The 18,055-nt window shown below is 40.7% G+C and overlaps 1 protein-coding gene and 1 long non-coding RNA gene across 3 annotated transcripts in view; both read right to left on the bottom strand.

Annotated features, from left to right (window-relative positions):
• Nucleotides 1-18,055, bottom strand: part of GAB2 (GRB2 associated binding protein 2) — a 164,243-nt gene that overhangs the window by 78,959 nt on the left and 67,229 nt on the right. The gene's annotated exons all lie outside the window — the stretch shown is intronic.
• On the bottom strand, nucleotides 10,319-15,556 carry LOC132240751 (uncharacterized). The gene is made up of 2 exons (XR_009454398.1): nucleotides 14,503-15,556; nucleotides 10,319-10,754 (listed from the first exon to the last, which is right to left on the bottom strand). It is a non-coding gene; the product is annotated as an uncharacterized LOC132240751 (long non-coding RNA).

The raw sequence follows: 18,055 nt of genomic DNA, 5'->3' as shown, positions 1-18,055 counted from the left end.
GTGCGCAGTGTTGTTGTAGTTAAGCCTTGATTGTTGTAGTTAATACTGGGGGGATTTGACCTCCAGGCCAACTGGCTGTGAGAGTCAGCTGTGTCTGCCAGGTTTTTTTTTTTCTTCCTGTCTTGCCCTCCAGGCCATGGAAGTTGATCTCCATGGCTCTGGACTACTCCAGGTGTAATGACAGACACTGGACCCTCACCTATGTATACAGATCTGCTAGAAGAAAATATACTGTATGACTAACCACACTTACCAATGAGTGACACTGGAGGTCTTCTATCCATTTTACAGGATAGCAGATTATTATTTTAAAAAATTAAAAGAATGAACTCCTATACCCATTCAGTATTCCACCGTGTATCAGGCACCATGCTAGGGGCATAAACAACACAGACAAGGCTTTGATCTCAGAGCAAAGATGTCAACAAAGAATAAACAATTACAACATAGCATGATCAATATTAGCATACAGGGAAATATGGTGTGCTAGGGGGATGAATTATACTTATTGAAAGGGTCAGAAAAAGCCAGTGGAAAGAAGTTAAGGAATTTGGACTTCATCCTAAGAACAACAGAAAACACTAGAATTTTTTTTAAAGGGGAGTGGTACGGCTGGACTGTGTTCTGGAAAGATCACTCTGGCTGCCATGTGAAAAGCTGGAGACGAGCAAGTCTAGGACCAGGCACGTCCCAGTGAGAAATGATTGTGGCTTAGACTGCAGTGAGGCAATGGAAAGAAAAGGTAATGCAAAAGGGATATTTAATAGCTAGAATCAACTTCTTAGTGATTGCTCAGTGACAGAGAAGAATGACTTCTAAGCATCTGGCTTGAGCAAACTGTGACATCTACTGGTTTCCTGGAGCAGATGATTCTGAGCTCATTTTTTTTTTTTTAAATCCTCACCTGAGGATTTTTTCCCCATTTATTTATTTATTTAGTAAAGAGAATGGAAGGGAGGGACAGGGAGAGGGAGGAAGGAAAAAAGAGAGAGGGAGAGGGAGAGTGAGAGAGAAACATCGATGACCAAAGGGTTGGTCTCTACCCACAGGTGTGCCTCTAATCTCTGACAGCACAGACCACCACCAGAGAATTGGACAGAGGATAAATATTCAGATAAAACATTAGGAATAGGTAGGATTAAATGTTTTATATCCATCCAGACAGGATTAAGTATAGTAGAGCAGAGAGAGACAGAGGAAAGGGAATGTATAATGGTTAGAAATAGAGAGAGCTGGAGGGAAAGCAATGACCAGCCTTTGTGAGGCTGGGAAAGATAAGGACACACTAACGTAATAGCCTCCCACATTGGTGAGGGGAGGGGCACATTCCAGAGGTCAGATGATGTGGTAGGCACTGTGCTACGGGATTTAGCTGTAGTCTCTTTTTACTGACTATAATCCTATGAGGTAGGAATCCTTAGTCCCGGTTTACAGATAGTGTAGCTGAGGCTCAGGGAAGTAGAATAAGTGTGTCAAAGTCTTATGACCTTCAGGTATTTCCAAAGAATTATGCCTCTTGATAAACTTCCTGAGAAGGATGGTCACTTTCATTTACGGCCGTGGCCAATTAACTCAGTCATCAATTTCACAGTGATGTGCTGGAGTCAGTGTCTATCAGCTCATAACAGATTATTACATTTTCAGGAGTTTTGCAATCCAGATGACCTCATCCTAGTGGTCTGAAATCAGCTATGATTGCAGAATTTACATCATGGAAACTGGCAAAGGCTACAAATTAGGGTATCATCCTCCTCCTTCTTTCTCCTTCTCCTTCTTCCTCCTCCTCCTCCTCCTTCTCCTCCTTTTTCCTCCTCCTCCCCTCTTCTTCCTCCTCCTCCTCCTCCTCCCCTCCTCTTCTTCTTCCTCCTCCTCCTCCCCTCTTCCTCCTCCCCAGCTTCTTCTCTCTCCTCCTTCTCCTCCTCCCCCTCCCCTCCCCTTCTCCTCCTTCTCCTCTCTTCTGAGAACCTGTTGTTAAATGTTACTAGCACACTGCTACTTGAGAACCTTGGAGCTATGAAAGGAAGTGACTTTCATTTCATTGCCAAGTGCCATCCAAGTCCCACCTATTGGTTCTAGTTGCTTGGAAGACTGTGCTGAGAAGGCTTCTGAAGCTTCATTTGTCATTATTTACCATAAAAATATACTCAAAATGTGAAGTGATGTCTGTCCTGGGAAGGGAGGGAGAATGGCTGCAGCCCTGCCATGTACCTGCTGTCCCTGACCCAGTCTAACGCTCTGATCTTAGAGATGAAGAAAGAAACCCAGAGAAGGTAGGTGATTTGCCTGAAGCCACAGAGTGAATCAGTGGCAGAGCTGAGGCTACAAGTCAAATAATCTGACTTCTGGTCCAGTGACCCTCCCAGGGCAGCACCGAGACCAGGGAACTGAGAGCCTCTTGACTTAGCCAGCATCTTTATTTATAATATTGAGCAACGTCGTAGTGACAGTGATCACTGGGCAGGAATGCTGCAGAGCGCATACAGACATACAGTGAGGCAGGCCCTGGACTGACCTTCTGGCTCTTTCCTCCCTGGAAATTTATAATGCTAGGTTTCCAAGAACTCTATCTTTGCTCATATGTGCCTTCTTCCTGACCACAGAAACTACTACCAACCCAAAGTGTGCGATTTCTAAGAACCTTAGGTGACTTAGCAACACCCTGACAACCACCACACTGTCAGCAGTCAAGAGATAGAGAGATTATCTTGCAAGGTGATTTGACCAGAAAGCATGACATGAACGATACCTGAAATAAAATTCACAATAGCCTATTCCTATGAACTTTAGTGGTAAATTATCCCCAAACCATTTTTTGTTCCTTTTTTTCTGGGCACTAAACCATTTCTTTGTTCCTTTTTCCTGAGCACTGTGTTTTTGAAGAAGTAATGTGGCTCAAGAATTAAGGCGTATAAAATGGCAAACAATAAAAAGTCTCCTTCCACCCTCACCCCAGCCATCCTTTTCTGCTGTGTAGAGAAAATCACTGTTACGAGCTTCTTGTGTTTCAAAAAAGGTAAATATATATACTATTTTCCTCTTTATACAGATAGTTTATGATCTAGTATCATTACAGATAGTGTAACTGAGGCTCACTTTTTTCCTTAAATCATACCTTGGAGCTTATTTCATATCAGTATCTAAAGAACTGCTTCATTATTATTATTATTATTATTTTTTTTTTTTTACAGCAGATACTTCTAACCTTGTGAGATAATCAGAACAGGTGTTATGTTCAGATAAATGTCTTATTTAAAATCATCACAACTTGTGCCAGGGGAGAGCTAGCAAACACAAACACTATTCAAGTGAGAAAATTACTTGGGCTCACGTTGATAAATGTTAGGGGATTTTGTTTTTGTATGTATTTAGTTTTCCTTATAAAATGAAATGAGATATAGTGGCTTCAGGTCAACAAGATAAGAGTAGTAAGCTCTATTGAGTCAAATTTGTGCTAATTTTTTTCCTGTGGGTTCAAAAAGAGGTTATATGTAGAGCAAATAACAAATTATGGTCATGAGAAGTATTTTTTTCTAATCCTCACCCGAGAACATGCTTAGAGAGAAGAATGAAAAGAGAGAGGGAGGGAGGAAAGGAGGGAGGCCAACTGAGTCACTCCAGCCAGGTGGTCATGAAAGCATTTTAAAGGGCTTTTCTATAGGAAAAGAAATTGTTACTTTAAATTAACTTCTCTCTTATCTTATTCCAAAAAAGATTCCAGTTATGTATTTATTGTTATTTGTCTGTGAAGGTGCTTACATTCTGCTCTGAGCTTCTTGACACTAACAATGTGTTCATCTTTGTATTCTCAGTCATAGATAAAGACACAGACAGAGATTAGGATATCAGTGACTTTTGCAGGATAGATGAAATATTACAGAGAATGTTTAAATCACCTGAGAACTCACTTTTCAGTTTGCTACCCTCAAACATGTCCAAAGAATACACAGTTCTGACCCAGTGGGATGAAGGCTAAGAAGAGCTGGATAGAGACGTATGTGGACGGAGACCGCTTCTATCTCTCTAACTACAGCAGGTAAGCCTCATTTGTGCCTACGCTAAAGATCATTGCTACTTAGCCCAGATATATCATGTCTATTATTCAATACAATTCTACAACTATGTACTGAGTAGCCGTGCTGGGTACACAGTGGGAACTCAATAAATCTATGTCTGGGTCAATTTTTAATCTCCATGTTATGTTATCATCACTTCCTAATTCTCCTTATAGACTGTAAACAACTTACATAAAGTCCCTTGTATCTCATTGTGGGACTCATTGGGGAAGGGAAGTGGTGAGGGAAGGGGAATGATGGGGGAGGTAAGTGATCAAGGGATGCTTCATATGAAAGTAATCTTACAGGATTAAAGATAGTCCCAGAATCAAGTTCTGGGAACAAGAGATGAAAGATGGGAGAAAGAGAAAGTATTCTGAATGTAAAGGGGAAGACATCATCATCAAAATGCATGGAGATAGCAATCTTTGTGAAGTGTTCAGGAAACAATATGCATCTAAGTGTTTCTGAGGTTCCCAGGAAAAGATGACAATGAAAAAGTAGGGTGACATATGATTTCACTCATATGTGGGATGTAAAACAGAAAGCAACAAATGAACAAACAAACAAAAAATTGAAACACAGAAAACAATATGGTGGTTACCAGAGGGGAAGGAGGTGGGAGAGGGAAAAGGGGGTCAAATATATGATGATGGAAGGAGACCTGACTTGGGGTGGTGAACACACAATGCACCACACAGATGATGTATTATAGAACTGTACACTTGAAACTTATATAATCTTACTGATATCACCCCAATAAATTTAATAAAATTTAAAAACTAAAAATAAAGAAAAAAGAAAAAGTAGATTAAGTCCCAATCACAGAGGGTCTTAAATGATCCACTAGTGCTTTGAGCTTTGCCTTGAAAAAGAATCGTGAGGTCCAAAATTTGAGTAGAAAGAATATGATATAAAAAAAACAAAACAAAACAGGATTTAAGAGCAAGAGAGAGATGGGTATATACCCTAAACCAATAATCACCAGTAGTGTGACTTTGGAGAAGTAAATTAATCTTTTCAAGCTTCAGTATTTCCTTTGTAAGTATACAGATACCTTACTAGATTGAAATTAAGAAGAAATGGATGTTAGAAAGTTGTATAGACTGGCAAGTGCAACATAAATATTAATTATTGTTATAATCATAAGCTGCACTTTGGGAAAAAATCTTACAGTCTTATTGAGGATTTGTTGGGGGTGACAGGAAAGCCAGGAAGTGAAGAAGACAGAAGTGGGGGTGGTGGGGTGATCATTTGCTAGTGCAGTGACGACATAAGCCCTATCAACCCTCACCTACAGACCCAGGACCTGACCCTGAATCCTTCCTTAGGTAAGACTCCCAGGAATGGATACAGGCCAACAATTAGGCATTCATGACTCCGACTTATTTGACAAAATAAATCCTGGGTCAATAATCTCAAAGGAACAACAAAAATGATTTCCCGTTATGGGTATTTACTGGTAGCATTGTATTTGCAGTCTTCCCCAACAGCAATCCATTAAGCCAAAGGGAGCTTTAAAAAAGATATTGAGTGTAAGATGTTAATAATAGGGGAAACTGGATGTTGGGTATATGGGAAATCTCTTCACTATCTTTTCATTTTCTCTGTAAATTTAAAGCTGTGTGAAGAAATAAAAGTTTTATTTTTTAAAGTACATTACAGGTCCAGAGTAGTTTTATTCATAATAGTCCCAAACTGGAAACAATCCAGGTATCCATCCACAGGAGAATGGATAAACAACCTGGGCATTCATGCAATGGCATACTACTCAGCAGTAAAAAGGAATGGACTATAAACACAATCAACTACATGGATGGATCTCAAAGGTATAATGCTGGGCCCTGGCTGGTTTGGCTCAGTGGATAGAGCGTCAGTCTGCAGACCAAAGGGCACATGCCCGGGATTGCGGGCTCGATCCCCAGCAGGGGGTGTGCAGGATGCAGCCAATCAATGATTCTCTCTCATCATTGATGTTTCTATCTCTCGCTCCCTCTCCCTTCCACTCTGAAATCAATCAATAAATAAAAAAATATATATATATATATAAAAATTTTTTTTAAAAAAAGGTATAACACTCGATGAAAGAAACCTTACACAAAAGAGCAAATACTACCAGTTTCATTTGTATGAAATTCTAAAACTGACGAAAATAATGTTTGGTGGGGAAAAACCAGAATGGTGGTTGCTTCTTGAGGGTGGGGGTGGGAACTGTCTAGGAAGGGCATGAGGAAACTTTGTGAGATGCTGGTAATTAATTTATGCTTACATATGCTTGAGTTACAAAGGTATCTCAAAGAAAGCTCACTTAAGATTTGGGTGTTTCATTCCATGTACATTTTACCTAAAAGAAAAATACTAAACAAATACTGGACTCTAGTTAATGAGTTCATGATGTGCATGCTGAAGTATTTAGGGAGAAATATACTGATGTCTGCAATTTACTTGAAATGCTTTTAAAAATAAGATGGATAATGGATGGACAATGGAATGGATAGATAGATATGTGATACAGCAACTATCATAAACTATTAATGGCAAAATCTAGATGGTAGATATATGGATATAGACTGTAAAATTCTTTCAATTTTGCTGTATATTTGAAATTTTTCATTAAAAATGTTAAGGAAAAAAAAGATTTTGGGGTCTTGTGTCCAGGTTGGGTGAACAGGAGAAATATATAATCTCCTTCAGTTTATAAGGCTAGGCTCATAACTTCACATGAATACAGACAGCCATTTCATATTTATCGTCATTTCATCTCCTCTTCTGGGCTCCTGAGACTAACTCTATTTTAACATTTATAATATCATTTTGTAACTGCTTTCATCTCCATATCACTCTATTAGGCTACTGAGAACTCCTTGAAGGCAGGGCCTTGTCTTTCTTTTCTGACTTTGTGTTTCCTCTGCTTAGCACAGTACCTGACATAGACAAGAGGGCATTCCTTCAAACACTTGTTAGTACATCCCATGGGGACTTAGACCCTTTCAAGGCCATGTGGAGATATGGAAGATTCCCATAGAGACATGTGATCCAAGTGATTCTGCACTTGGAAGGTAACAACTGGATGCAGAGGAACCTCTTGGTACTTCCTCACCCAGTTTTTATCCTGCCATATTGCAACCTGAAGTACCTTCTAGATGAAGCTGGTGTGATATATACTGCAGGGTGGCTCACTCAAATGCCACCTACTCCCCTTTAGTAGAAAACTTTAAAAAAAAAATCACCTTTACAGGAGTTGCTTGCAGTTAATCTGCCAATTATTTGCATTCATACAAGACTGGCAGGTTAGAAGTGAGGCAAAGTGAGGCAAAGACCATTTTCCTGCTCTCTTGGCTATTTCTTGTTTCTCTGACAAACAAGAGTGTAGCCATGAAAGGGTTTTTATGCAGCTGAGGCATTTTCCAGCCTCCTGAGTGCCAGGGGCACTCAGGAGCAGCAATAGCTTCTCAGGTCTGACCTCCCAATCACTAACTATATCACAGCTACAGAGTGGAGTGGGGTGTGGACTGATCATTGCAGCAGTATTCTGAGAGCATGGGAAGTGTCACTTGTGGAGAACATCTAGCTTTAGTTCTTTCTAGATGCATTTGATAAGCAACTTATTCCTTATATTAAATTCCTTTCTGTTGAAAGCCTATGGAATGGTTTCCATTTCTAACACCTGGGTATAAAAAAAAAAAAAAAATAAGTGCCCTGGCCTGGGTTGCTAAATGGTTAGAGCACCAGCCAGTGCACTGTAGGGTCATGGGTTTGATTCCCAGAATGTGTCTCTCACATCAATGTTTCTCTCTCTCTCTCTCCCTCTCTCTCTCCTTCCCTTTCACTTTCTCTAAAAATCAATGGAAACAATATCCTCTGGTGAGGATTAACAACAACAAATCAAGAAATAAGCTTGCGTGGCTAGGGACAGGCCTCTGTGAATGGGAAAGGGGGTGCATTTTGGAGTTTCTCACAATGAGTATCTATTCATTTAATTGTTGAACCCTACTTTGCACCAAGCACTGGGCTAGGAGCTGGCCTGAAGACAGTGGTTTGCTCTCAGTAGAACCACAATAACATGTGAGAGAAGAGCTGACAGTGATGGACACCTGAGACAAGGAAGGAGTGGTCAGGGCGAGAATCCAGGTGAGAGGGAAGCTTCAGAGGTGAGAGAAAATGCTTAGTCTCAGATCTCACACCAAACAGTAACTAAAACATTTAGCATCTCATGCATTGCATATTCATCTAAATTATCTCATTTAATACTCCTCTCTGTCTCCCCTTTTATTTGGGTTAATATTTGAGTGCTTCTTATGTGGCAGGCACTTTATATATATTTTCCTCTTTTAAGCTTTGGAACACGCTATGAAGCAGAAACTGTCATTAGCTCCGTAACTTGCCTGTGGTCTCACAGTTACTAAAGAGCAGGGCCAGCACTCAAAGTCCTATCTTTTGATACAAACCCTACATTCAAAGCCAGAATTTCAGTTCTTCGAAAGATACGTTTAAAAACGAACATTGTGCAAACGTGAGAAACTGTTATCCTTATCATGGAAAGCCTCTCTCTCCAAGTTTGACGTCTTCAAGGTTAGGAAACAGTGCCCAAGCTGCTCGGCCCTCAGAAGGAATGACCGAGGTCCCAGCTGGCTCACACCAGCCCACGGGCACAACGGACGGATGGACGGGACGAGGTAGAGGGGAGCAGAGGCAGAGAAGGCGACCCAGTTGCTGCCACCACAGCTTCCTCACTGAGGCGGCTCTTTATCTCCTACACCATTGTTTACAGCTCAGAGGACACCATCTGGCCCTAATAAATGGAAGTGTCCACTGGGAAGGGGCAACACACACACATGCCCCCTCCACATACAAAAGGACATTTGTGCCAGGCTGCCTGAGAGGCTGACACACACCAAGGACTTGCCCCTCCTCCCTTCACCCCTAGAAACAGACAAGAAAGGCAGCTTTCTGGTATTCCACAAAGGGGGAGCCATGCAGGGAAGAGAACACACACTCTCTAAATCTGCTGACTTGATTCATCCCCTAACTGACACAATGCGGAGAGGAAGACTTCAGGAAATGGGCAGATTATGTCCAAGAAAAGATTTCCTGCAAGCAGTTAACGGGAAACTTACATGAAAAGCGAGGACTAAAAATACTCGGGCTATTGGAAGCTGGTGGGGAGGCCCCTAGTTCTTCAAGAACTGTCTGAGGAAGCCAGCACTGGGCTTCCAACCCTCCCCACCCACCAACCCAATGCGCTCAGTTCAGCATTGGCTTTATTCCCCAGAAAAAGCTAGCTCATCAGGCACCTGGTGTGATTTAAATTTCAATTTAACCTCAATCAAGTCCTCACTGTGTGCGAGGTTTTCTATTTGCGCAAGTCATTATAGCACAGAAGGTATGAGTCTCGTGTCTTATACACATGGCTTGCTTCAAATGATGGAAGAAGTGGGCAGGGGGTACAAATTATATCCTATATTTAAGTGAATTCTGATTATCATGTAATAAACCTCACGATTTAATAGTTAGGAAGATTTAAAGGGTTAGGAAACCTGCATAGAGGTGGCAATGAAATATAGGAAATTTATTTGCACTTGAAAGCATTTGGAGTGACAAATCAAAGCTTGGCTTGAACAGCAGGGAAATTAAAATGCAACATTAGGAGACCAAAAGGTATCTATTAGATGGCATTATTTGTTTGATTTTAGGAAAGCATCTTTCTGTAGGTGCTTAGAGGCAGAAGCCAGCCCACGCTATTCCCTTCATATCCTAGGGCCTGAGCAGAAATTTGAAGAACACGGAAGTTTGTTTTCAGAGCCTTCTCTTTTCCCTTCTCTTATACTCCCAGAAGCCTAATTTTGCCAACATTTAACCGTCCCCAATATCAATGTTCCTCCTCCTCTGCTACTCAACAACAATGGATCAAGAGCCCTCACATAGCAGAGACCTATCCTACAAATAACAGGAGGAGGCAGTGCTGGGCTGCCTGGGAACCTGGGACCTTCTGAAGGACTCATCCCCCTGCTGCCCCATCAGTACCTCCTCCTAGTCCACAGTTTACAGTCCTCACACTCAGAAATTTTGGGCCCTGATTACAAAGGAAAATCTTATCACCAATCGTCCTTCAGACACACAGACACACACCATTACGTTGTGCCTCAAGGTTTAGAATGAATAATTTGAGGCCGAAGATCTTTCAGTGTCATATTTTTATACCCAATGGGAGCCATATATGAAGGTACACTGGAAAACAAAATGTAGATGGTCCTATGTGATTAGACTCTAGGGAGGTTGGGATGGGAGAACAGCAAGTTTTGTGTTGTTGTTTTTTTTTAAGACTTCTTTTGTTGTAAAATCCCATGGATGCGTTTGTGGTTGCGGCTCACACCTTCACTGATTTCTTGGCAGCATTTGAGGCAGGTGGGCACTCCTTCTTTTCCTAAATGCTGCTCCCAAATCCTTTGGATTTTGTGACACCATAACCTCCTGCAACTCTGTGCTCCTTGTCAGTCTTCATGAGGACCCTTTTAAGAACTACAATCCTCAGGATTTCATCCTTAGCTTCCTCTCTTCTTATTCTATATAGGCCTGACGGATTTAGATTTCACTCAGTGGATGGAGCACTCCTAGACTTACATCTCTAGACTGTACTTGAGGAACCACTGGGCAGCCATGAGTAGAGTTGATACCTTCACCTCCATTTGGCTCTTCTTCCTACTGTTTAGATCAGAAGGAAGGGGAGATAATTAACTGGCCTCCAGATCTCCCAAGCCATGGTGAACTGCTTTATAATGTAAATAGTTAATAATTAAGATTTTGTGTTTTGTTTTGTCTACAAATGTCTATACATAAAGTCTATTTTAGAACTTGGAAATACAGGTACCACATTTGCTATATCTAAAGAACAACCATAATCAAACAGTGAAAACTGGAATTAAAAGTGTGGGAAAACTAAGTGGCCAAAGGGTATGAGAAACACGATGTTAGGAAATTCTTGGGTCTTGTGCAGTTAGAAACAAAACAAACAAACTGGGTTAGTCACTTTAAAAGGGATATAAATTATACTAAAATATGTTAGCAAAACTACTCTCATCCCTATTTCTAAAGTCGCAGAGTCATGGTAAAGAGAAGAGACCTACTGGATTCAACCGCTCAGAAATCTGACTGTGATTACTCTGACATCTACATTCTACAATGGACTTCTGAAGACTCTAACATTAGCAGAGAATGGTGTTGAAAGAACCTTAGACTGGGAAATAGGATTCTCCAACTGGCTTTGCAACTAAAGACTTCTTGGTAAATGGTCATCTAATATCTTCAAGTTCCAAAATCCCTACAGATTCTTAGCATTTGGTCTCAGCAAAATATTAGATACTTGTTTACACCTCATTGTAGATATCAGTCAATGGGTTTGATGTCCTTACCCAATACTATTGGCCTCTTAAGTCAATCCTCCAAAAAGACATAAGAAGAGTGGCAGCGTGTCCAAAAGGCACCAATGATGCTACGATGCAAGGGTTTCCTCTTGAGTGAAGTCTTAATAGATGTCAGTGAGGGGGCAGGAGTTTTTACTCTACTACAAATGACGGCTGAATTCCTCATAGCTAAGTTCGAGTTAAGCTTATTTAAGAAGAGGCTGGGGAGTAATAAAAAAGGAATGATATACTTCACCCCTTGACATCCTACTCTCTTAGGAGGAAAAGAGCCATAAGGGGAAAGTTTGAAAAAAAGATGAAGCTTTAAGCAAAAGAAAACAAAATTCTTTCCCCATAAAAAAAAGCATCATTATAATCACTCCCCCTCCCTAAACTACCTCAAATTCAGCTAATAATGAGAAACAGAAAATGTTCTGTTAATAAATGAATAACACTGAGTTCTCTACATTCCAGAGGTCATTTCTATGGAGACTGAGATTAAGGAGCTCCAAACCTAGCTAAGAAGCCATGAGTATTTTTAAAGCATAAAGTAGCAAATAAATATTATGTCATAAGTGATATTAGTTTAGAGCAGTGAGCTTTGGTTCTGGGTGGTCTAGGAAGGTTTTGTAAGCAATAGACCTGAGTTGGGCCAAAAAAAAAATGTGAAGGCTTAAACTATGCTCTCCTTCCTAGTTGGCTTTTCTTTGTTGGTGGATCAATCATCAAAGAACTTCTAAACATGCAACAACAACAATAACTACCAACAAACTCCTTATGCATGTTAGAAAAAGTACCTCATAAAGTATAAAATGTTAACTATCATATCACTTGAATTTTCAGGAGAGCACAAGGTGCTTTGTCACCATCATCATCATTAACTGAATGTTGTGCCAATCTGCCTCATTATAGAGTCTAGAAAACCATAGAATTTACTTCCCTAGTCTTCCTTCAAACTGGAAGTGTTCAACTGTGTTTCATAGTTCTGGATAATAAGACATAACCAGAAATCTGCTGGGGACTCTTGGGAAAGCATTTGATTTCCTTTTACCCTGAGGTTGAAAGTCAATATGTGATGGATGGCTGAATGGGAAGACATAAAGATTAAGCATCCTTGATTGTAACACTGAGTCTCTAAACCAAAGGCAGCAAGTGCTTATCCTAGACTTCTTGTAATGTAATGTAATGTATTTAAACCAATGTCAGTTTAATAAATGAAAACATTCCTGATATAGATACTTAGCATGTGCTTAGCCACGGTTATAAAGTAGGTAGGTAATAGAAACAATTCAAGTCACGTCCAATGCCCTCTTAACCACTATCCTAATAACGGTGTACTCAGTGCTACGAAAACTTGTCTCTTAATGACCAGTCCTGTGGTTATTTTGGCTGTAGGGACTAGATATCCGATGATGATCACAGCCAGTTTCATCATAAAACTTTATAGTTTGAGTACATCTTAATAATATATTCAAAAAAAACAATGACACCAATTTCACTGGCTCTCAGTCTAGGAGCAAAGAGATTCAACATATTGATATATCAGTTGTCTTTCCCTGATTCACTTCTTGACAAGTCTATGACCCTTTTCTTTCATTTTAAATTTATTTCACATTTGAAATCCAGAGAAAAATTAACATTTGCCTACAGAAACACCCCACCCCTTTTTGTGTGCATCCATTTGGACTTTCAAGATGGCTACAAATGAGTTATGCTCTTGTTTTCTATATAATAAGACAAGTATCATTTTAATGAACTAAGAAGCTGATAACACTTAAAAATAAGCAGTAGACTGTTTCTGGAGGGTCACTTATCCCCTTAAAATAGAGCAAATTGGAAGATCATTCAGAAATATTTCAAAGCCTAAAACAACACTGAGCTAATGGTGACAGTGACCGGCTGTTGGCAGCTGCTGGGGTTTGCACAGCTTTACTCTCCAGTGAAATATACTCCTTCTCTGTGGTTATGACTGGCCATTACATAGGAGGATTAATGGGGCTCCTTTTGGCTGTCAGGGAAAGCTTAAGATATATTCTTTATGTGTATCCCTAAGAGCACACATCCTTTCTGCAAAGCTGATAGGTCACCTCCCTCAACCAATTAGCTAATTGTCTGAAATCACTCCTCGTAGATCAAGAAACACTGTCTTGTGAATGAATTCTGTTCATGCAGAAAGGAAGAGCCTTTTGTTTCCTTTTGAAGACCCTATCCAACTTTAAGGTCCCTTCCATCTAAAAATTCTAAATTCTACAAATATGAACAATCAGCTCCCATGAATGAATCTTTCCGGCTTCACAGCAAATCAGTGCTTTTTTTGACTATGGGATTTTTTTTTTTTTAAGTGAAAATTGTTTTTAAATGTAACTTCCTGGTGGTACCAGGTATAAAATGGTAAATAAAAGAAACAGTAGTTGTGTTGGCTATCTTGGGTTGTTTTCTTTAAAGCTTGCCAGACTGATGTCATTCTGGATGCATTCTATTCTGCTGACCAAGCAAGGTCTTCCTAGAAAAATCTATAGACGGAATGCCCAATTCTGATCAAAACATAGCATCAAATTCTAAAAATACAGAACTATCTAGAAGATTGGATACCTGGCTCTCACTGAATACAGAGGAGTGAGTGGCCCCCTTTTTATAGTTGATACTAGGAACTAGAGTCAACCTTCATATTTGGCCTACTGGAATGAGATAGGCTGAGAACCAAACATCTTACATTGAATAGCAAAACACCCTTACTTATACCATTTGCATACTGTTTCTCACTGACCCTGATGTTCCTGCTTCCTAATATAGTGCTATTTTGTTCAGATTTCTATACTTTCCTGTGCCAGTCCCCCTGCTACTTAGACCGTTTTCTTCAAAAGTCTAAAATTCCACAAAAGAGCATTTGCAACAGGGAAAACAGAAATCTCTCGCATCTGGGAATCCTGGAAAAGCTTCACTGTCGATGACATAGAAGCTAAATAAGGATGGACATATTTTAACAAATAGAGAAGGGGGAGGATTAAAAGGAAACCCCCCAGGAGAGGTAGACAGAAAAGAGTAGTTACCATGTGACAGCTACCGTGCTAAGTACTTTAGCACAAATTCTCATCTACACCTTATAACAAACCACACTGGGAAGGGCAGGTATTATTATTCTCAAAAACCTTTAACCAGCCTAGGAAATTTGTTCAAAGATACAGACAAGAGGTGAATCTAGGTCTCAAACCCAGATCTACCTCCAGATCATCTCTGTTCCCACCACACTGAGGAGTAATGAGAGGCACCGAGGCAGTAAAGGGCAGGCTCATTTAGGGAGTGGAAACTGAGCCGATACGGTAGGTAAGCGAGTGGCAGATTCTGAGTGTCTTGCTCTTTGGGAGTCACCATTTAAAGAAAAGGACCCCAGAAGACAGAGTCCAATCGTGCTGCTAGGTATAACCAGAATGAAACTGTTGACCATTTTGACAAGATGAATTGGAACAGGCAGTAAGTCATATCTTTTTAAGAAACCATTCGCATCATGGAGCTGGTGGCTCTAGTTCAGGACCATGAGGGTTGCTGCATCCATCATCTCCGTCTGGCAATGTGTTTGAATCGAACCTAAACAATACCTGAGTCTTGATCCCAGTGTTATCTAGCCAAGCATACACAAAAGGCAATGATTACTTGAGGGGACTACATGGGCACCTCCTGTCACACCTAATTAAGTACAGTGTGCTCTATGATTTCTCCAAATATATCTCATGATCTTTTCCCATCCTATATAATAAAAGGGCAATATGTAAATTGACCCTAATGGCAAAACGACTGGTCGCTATGACACTCAACACAGGAGTTGCCCCCTGGTGGTCAGTGTGCTCCCACAGGGGGAGCTCCACTCAGCCACAAGCTGGGCTGACAGGTGCAAGCACAGTGGAAGGTGGCGGGAGCCTCTCCTGCCTCCTTGGCAGCGCTAAGGATGTCTGACTGCTGGCTTAGGCCTTAAACTGGCAGGTGGACATCCCCTGAAGGCTCCCAGGCTGCCAGAGGGATGTCTGACTGCCAGCTTAGGCCCGATCTCCCAGGGAGTGGGCCTAAGCCAGCAGGTGGACATCCCCTGAGGAGTTCTGGACTGCGAGAGGACCAGGCTGGGCTGAGGGGACCCCCCCGCCCCCCACTGAGTGCAAGAATTTTCGTGCACTGGGCCTCTAGTTTACCAACATTATCCCCTTTACTATGACTCTATTCACAGGCTCTAAAATAAGGCCTAGAATATAGCAGTTGCTTAATAAAAGTTCACTGAAGAAATGACATATAACAGGCATTCAATAAATGTTTAAGTAAATAAAGTAAATGAACAAGATGCTGGTGTTGGAAGAAGTGTATGAGAGACATTAAGCCACAGACTCAAGGTTAGGGACTGCAGTACAATGTAAAGTAAGGTGTTAAATATACACTGAGTGGCCAGATTATTATGACCTGCTGAAGTTTGTAGGCAAATTAGCTATAATTTCACACTGAAGTTGCTAGAGGGCCAGACCATTATAAATAGGGAAGCAGGTTGTTTACCATGACAGTAGAAGTGATTTTTTTCTGAAGATATGGGTAAACAACACGATTTAACAGCCTTTGAACGTGGGATATATATATATTTATATGCCACAGCTGCCAGAGGGACTGGGAGTGCCTGAAAGCCAGGCATAGGAACTTGGCTCCATTTTATAGGCAACAAAAAAGAGAATCCTGAATGTTGCTGAGGACGAAAAAAATTTTGGGTATAGTACTTGGGAGGGAGGAAGGGAGGTGGGTGACCAGAATGGTTCTAGATTGTCAGAGAACAGAGGGTAGTGAACTTCCAGAAGGAAAGGCCAGAAAGATGGATCAAAAACACAATCCTTATCTTGTTTCACAAAATTCCTCACCTTTTCATGATGACACCAAAGGTCTAATGCCCTCCCTTTCCTCTCTCTATTGGCAGCCCATCCTCTGTCTAAGTTACTCTTCTTTTCGGGAATCTTCTTTCTCTGGCCACATCTCAATATTTCTGATGCAAGTTATCATTTGGTGGGATGAGTGTAATGTGTCACAGGCTCAGAACTATTTAAAAATGCCTCAGAATTTCCGACCTCTGTGGGAGAGAAGGGCCAGTGTAAATATATTATGTTCTTGTCCCTATGGACAAACTTCGCCTACTCAGTTCTGGCCAGAGCCCAAACTGAGTAAGATGATTTCCCCCCGCCTTCCCTATTGAAGCACAGCAGAAATAAAAACAGAAAGTACCTTGTTGTTTGGCACATGAAAGTAAGTATACTCAGAGAAACAAAGATGTTTGTTTTCCTTACCTTCTGCCAATACCTTAGTGAACGTTATCAACTTTCTGTCTAGAACTCACTCCCGTGCCTTTCTCACTCCTCATACACCCTCCACCCTACTTCCCAACTACGTTGAAATTATACTTCTCCTTCAAGGCCTACCTTAAATGCCACCTCCTCTAGGCTGTCTTCTTTGATCTCTTAAGTGGAGTGCAAACCCTTTTCCATCTAAACCCCTTTAATGTCACGCATCTCCCTTATTACAAGTCACTAAGAGACAGTTTCTTATGAGTGTGTCTCATTTCCCGCTCTAGTCTCTTCATTAGAAATCTGTTTTGAGGCCACGATCTATATCATTTGGACCCCCCCCCCCCCCCCGCATAGTTCCTTCTGTAGCACATGTACTCAGTATAAGTAGGAGGCTCTCAAACACTTGCCAAAATGAATTAATGGAAATATTGCCTTCAGCGAGTTATTATGCACATTACTTTAGGACATGATTATTGCTACTTTACAAATAAGAAAATGAAGGCTCATAAAAGTTAAGTGATTCAGAAAAGAGGACATGCTTTCCATGGAAGCTGAGATAAAAGGCCCACATAAGAGGATTCAGATGGAATCTGGCACCTTTCGGATAACTGCTCCCATCTTTTATCAAACAACCCACAGAGAACATAAATTGGTATCTTTTTTTGGAATACACTTGTCGATATGTATATCAAGAGCCATAAAGAAAGTCATATAATCTGAACTAGAAACCATCTTAAGAAAATATCTAGAGATACAGACAGACTTATGCATAAAGATGACCACAGTACTGTTGTTCAAAATAGTGATAAAAATCAGTCAATTCTTCTGTTTCCCAATTGACAGAATAAAAATATCTTTACTTCTCCTCCCTCCTAAATCCTAAAGATGTGACAAAGCAGAACAAAGAAGACTAATTTAATACCTGTGGTTAGGGTGGGGAGAGAGGAAAAAAGAGAAAAAAGGAACAGACCAGAAATTTAAACACTTTTCAAAAGATAGGAAGTAGATGAGATTATACTGGTCAGTGTACTATGTTGTAGTTGTATGACAACGTAGATGCATCTACAGGCAACCCAATGAAGGGGGCCAGGTGATAAAGTGAAATAAGCCAGTCAATGAAGGAAAAATACCACATGATCTCACTCAATCATGGATAATAGAGACCATTATAAACTTTTGAACAATAATAGATACAGAGGCAGAGCTGCCTCGAACAGACTGTCAAACTGCAGCGGGAAGGCCGGGAAGGGTTGGGGGGCAGGAGGGAGGGGGGTAAGAGATCAACCGAAGGACTTGT

Source organism: Myotis daubentonii, chromosome 9, assembly GCF_963259705.1.
Source record: "Myotis daubentonii chromosome 9, mMyoDau2.1, whole genome shotgun sequence".
In the NCBI taxonomy this organism is placed as follows: Eukaryota; Metazoa; Chordata; class Mammalia; order Chiroptera; family Vespertilionidae; genus Myotis; species Myotis daubentonii.
The sequence above is the reverse complement of the archived record's forward strand: the minus strand, read 5'-3'. Positions and strand labels throughout refer to the sequence as shown.